Source organism: Schistocerca americana, unplaced genomic scaffold (genome assembly GCF_021461395.2).
Source record: "Schistocerca americana isolate TAMUIC-IGC-003095 unplaced genomic scaffold, iqSchAmer2.1 HiC_scaffold_332, whole genome shotgun sequence".
NCBI lineage: Eukaryota > Metazoa > Arthropoda > Insecta > Orthoptera > Acrididae > Schistocerca > Schistocerca americana.
Genome location: NW_025726052.1, coordinates 67,501 through 72,500, shown reverse-complemented (window position 1 = coordinate 72,500; position 5,000 = coordinate 67,501). Strand labels below are relative to the sequence as shown.

Here is a 5,000-nt window from a genome sequence, read left to right as displayed (position 1 = left end):
TAACCCATATTGTACCTTAACCTAACCCATATTGTACCTTAACCTAACCCATATTGTACCTTAACCTAACCCATATTGTACCTTAACCTAACCCATGTTGCGCCTTAACCTAACCCATGTTGCGCCTTAACCTAACCCATGTTGCGCCTTAACCTAACCCATGTTGCGCCTTAACCTAACCCATGTTGCGCCTTAACCTAACCCATGTTGCGCCTTAACCTAACCCATGTTGCGCCTTAACCTAACCCATGTTGCGCCTTAACCTAACCCATGTTGCGCCTTAACCTAACCCATGTTGCGCCTTAACCTAACCCATGTTGCGCCTTAACCTAACCCATGTTGCGCCTTAACCTAACCCATGTTGCGCCTTAACCTAACCCATGTTGCGCCTTAACCTAACCTATGTTGCGCCTTAACCTAACCTATGTTGCGCCTTAACCTAACCTATGTTGCGCCTTAACCTAACCTATGTTGCGCCTTAACCTAACCTATGTTGCGCCTTAACCTAACCTATGTTGCGCCTTAACCTAACCTATGTTGCGCCTTAACCTAACCTATGTTGCGCCGTAACCTAACCTATGTTGCGCCGTAACCTAACCTATGTTGCGCCATAACCTAACCTATGTTGCGCCTTAACCTAACCTATGTTGCGCCTTAACCTAACCTATGTTGCGCCTTAACCTAACCTATGTTGCGCCGTAACCTAACCTATGTTGCGCCTTAACCTAACCTATGTTGCGCCTTAACCTAACCTATGTTGCGCCTTAACCTAACCTATGTTGCGCCTTAACCTAACCTATGTTGCGCCTTAACCTAACCTATGTTGCGCCTTAACCTAACCTATGTTGCGCCTTAACCTAACCTATGTTGCGCCTTAACCTAACCTATGTTGCGCCTTAACCTAACCTATGTTGCGCCGTAACCTAACCTATGTTGCGCCTTAACCTAACCTATGTTGCGCCTTAACCTAACCTATGTTGCGCCGTAACCTAACCTATGTTGCGCCTTAACCTAACCTATGTTGCGCCTTAACCTAACCTATGTTGCGCCTTAACCTAACCTATGTTGCGCCTTAACCTAACCTATGTTGCGCCTTAACCTAACCTATGTTGCGCCTTAACCTAACCTATGTTGCGCCTTAACCCAACACACGTTGGGCCTTAACCCAACACACGTTGGGCCTTAACCCAACACACGTTGGGCCTTAACCCAACACACGTTGGGCCTTAACCCAACACACGTTGGGCCTTAACCCAACACACGTTGGGCCTTAACCCAACACACGTTGGGCCTTAACCCAACACACGTTGGGCCTTAACCCAACACACGTTGGGCCTTAACCCAACACACGTTGGGCCTTAACCCAACACACGTTGGGCCTTAACCCAACACACGTTGGGCCTTAACCCAACACACGTTGGGCCTTAACCCAACACACGTTGGGCCTTAACCCAACACACGTTGGGCCTTAACCCAACACACGTTGGGCCTTAACCCAACACACGTTGGGCCTTAACCCAACACACGTTGGGCCTTAACCCAACACACGTTGGGCCTTAACCCAACACACGTTGGGCCTTAACCTGCTCTGTAATTGTCATACGACGCGTTAAATTAGTGTAGTGTTGCCTAACTGCAACCCCCGCAATATAGTTTGCTACTCGCACTGCCCGGTCCCCAGAGTATCGCTTCATGTTAAACACCTTGCAGCTATACACTGTAATGCGGATGGCGGCAGGACGTACATGCTCAATGCCCTTCGCAGTTGTTCATTGGCATTCGCATGGCGAAGCACAGCCTACGTTGTGGTACGGCTTGTGGCAACTGTCCGCTGATGTTGTACGTCCAAATCACACACTGTACCGCACATTGGTCCTCATGTACTGAATGATACATCGTGGTACATGTGTGACCGTACCACGACTGCGCCAACAACGGCGAACCATACGGTCCAAATATTGTGCACTCAGCTACGTGTCGTCTCCCTATAAGAGCTGGATTGCAGTATGGTATGCCGTGGATGGCGATCAGCATGAGCCGTCTGTTGATGTAGTGGCGCGTGTTGTCAGACGTAGTCGTCTCTTCTCACACACCGTGATAGCATGGTGCACTGCGTTCCACATCTGCGACATGCGACAGAGGCCGGTTGACAGTCGTTCGCGCAATGGACATCGCATACGTACGGGGGCCACCTTCCACGTGTTCGCGAAGCGTGCACATGTTGTTGCGTGTATGTGGGCAGACATAGTGTGTCGTGACACCTGACACAGGCATGCAACAATCGTTGAATTTGCAAATGGCGATGGACGTCTACGTTTGCTGGTGACGTTACGCAAATGAAGAACTGGTAAACCGTTGTGGTGCGGTTGTTCTCGCTAGAGGTGAATCAGTGATGGCGACGATCGGTTGAGCTACCAACCGGTTGTTTCAGCGATACCCACCATGCCCACGAACGTGAATGGCATGTGGGTGTGAAGCGATACGCGGCGGTGGCTGGGTGGGACCGTCCCCGGCCGGTGAGGGGGGGCCTTCCGGCGTGCTGGCCGCGCGGTGCGTGGGCGCACGCGCTACAGCCGGCTGGTGGGGGCGGCCAGTGGCAGGCGCGCCGGCCGACGGAGGCGGCAGGCGGCGCAGCTGCGCGCCGGCGCACCCTGCACGCGGCGCCGTGCGGCCAAAGTAGGTCCTCGCGGGCCCGGTGCGAAGCGCGGTGGACATCTGCAGTGTGCTGGTCCGATTGAGGACTGTGTGCGCTGAGGATGCGCCGCCGCCCGGCGCTCGGCGCCGCGACGCCGTCTGCTGCTCGGTCGCCTCTGCGGTTCTCGCAGGTGGATTGTATCGCAGCTGTGCGGACGTGTTGGCGCGTGCGCTGTGCTGGGAGAGTTCGCTTCGGCACCCAAGTGGGGCTTTTGTCCTTCTGTGGCGCTGGCGTTGGAGCTGCCGGCCACCGTAGGTGGCGCGTGTTGTCTCCCGCCGGCAATGCCACGACAGCACGCTCCCGGGCCTCTGTCGGCAGCGGCAAGCTCAGTTGGGAGCACGGGTGGTCGCACCTAAAGCGTCTACTCGCCAAACTCCGGGCGATTGCGCCTCTCTCGAACCCGACCAAGTACTTAGGACGGCGCTGCGCGCCGCCGGGACCTGAGAGGGTTTCGAGGTGTATTGTGCAGGGGAGCTCAGCCTCCTCCTGTTTGCAGAATAATTGAGCGGACGCTTGCGTGTTCGCGCGGGCCCCCGGGACACACTCCCGGGCGGCCGGCTGCTCAGCTCTAGTTGACGCAGCTCCCTGGTTGATCCTGCCAGTAGTCATATGCTTGTCTCAAAGATTAAGCCATGCATGTCTCAGTACAAGCCGCATTAAGGTGAAACCGCGAATGGCTCATTAAATCAGTTATGGTTCCTTAGATCGTACCCACGTTACTTGGATAACTGTGGTAATTCTAGAGCTAATACATGCAAACAGAGTCCCGACCAGAGATGGAAGGGACGCTTTTATTAGATCAAAACCAATCGGTCGGCTCGTCCGGTCCGTTTGCCTTGGTGACTCTGAATAACTTTGGGCTGATCGCACGGTCCTCGTACCGGCGACGCATCTTTCAAATGTCTGCCTTATCAACTGTCGATGGTAGGTTCTGCGCCTACCATGGTTGTAACGGGTAACGGGGAATCAGGGTTCGATTCCGGAGAGGGAGCCTGAGAAACGGCTACCACATCCAAGGAAGGCAGCAGGCGCGCAAATTACCCACTCCCGGCACGGGGAGGTAGTGACGAAAAATAACGATACGGGACTCATCCGAGGCCCCGTAATCGGAATGAGTACACTTTAAATCCTTTAACGAGTATCTATTGGAGGGCAAGTCTGGTGCCAGCAGCCGCGGTAATTCCAGCTCCAATAGCGTATATTAAAGTTGTTGCGGTTAAAAAGCTCGTAGTTGGATTTGTGTCCCACGCTGTTGGTTCACCGCCCGTCGGTGTTTAACTGGCATGTATCGTGGGACGTCCTGCCGGTGGGGCGAGCTGAAGGCGTGCGACGCGCCTCGTGCGTGCTCGTGCGTCCCGAGGCGGACCCCGTTGCAATCCTACCAGGGTGCTCTTGAGTGAGTGTCTCGGTGGGCCGGCACGTTTACTTTGAACAAATTAGAGTGCTTAAAGCAGGCAAGCCCGCCTGAATACTGTGTGCATGGAATAATGGAATAGGACCTCGGTTCTATTTTGTTGGTTTTCGGAACCCGAGGTAATGATTAATAGGGACAGGCGGGGGCATTCGTATTGCGACGTTAGAGGTGAAATTCTTGGATCGTCGCAAGACGAACAGAAGCGAAAGCATTTGCCAAGTATGTTTTCATTAATCAAGAACGAAAGTTAGAGGTTCGAAGGCGATCAGATACCGCCCTAGTTCTAACCATAAACGATGCCAGCCAGCGATCCGCCGCAGTTCCTCCGATGACTCGGCGGGCAGCCTCCGGGAAACCAAAGCTTTTGGGTTCCGGGGGAAGTATGGTTGCAAAGCTGAAACTTAAAGGAATTGACGGAAGGGCACCACCAGGAGTGGAGCCTGCGGCTTAATTTGACTCAACACGGGAAACCTCACCAGGCCCGGACACCGGAAGGATTGACAGATTGATAGCTCTTTCTTGATTCGGTGGGTGGTGGTGCATGGCCGTTCTTAGTTGGTGGAGCGATTTGTCTGGTTAATTCCGATAACGAACGAGACTCTAGCCTGCTAACTAGTCGCGTGACATCCTTCGTGCTGTCAGCGATTACTTTTCTTCTTAGAGGGACAGGCGGCTTCTAGCCGCACGAGATTGAGCAATAACAGGTCTGTGATGCCCTTAGATGTTCTGGGCCGCACGCGCGCTACACTGAAGGAATCAGCGTGTCTTCCTAGGCCGAAAGGTCGGGGTAACCCGCTGAACCTCCTTCGTGCTAGGGATTGGGGCTTGCAATTGTTCCCCATGAACGAGGAATTCCCAGTAAGCGCGAGTCATAAGCTCGCGTTGATTACG

General features: G+C 53.8%; 1 non-coding gene across 1 annotated transcript in view; it reads left to right on the top strand.

The window, feature by feature from the left end:
• The first annotated feature begins 3,277 nt into the window (after nt 1–3,277).
• Nucleotides 3,278–5,000, top strand: part of LOC124580533 — a 1,910-nt gene continuing 187 nt past the window's right edge. The window contains exon 1 of the ribosomal RNA XR_006973166.1: nt 3,278–5,000. This exon is cut by the window's right edge and continues 187 nt beyond it. This is a non-coding gene — a ribosomal RNA (small subunit ribosomal RNA).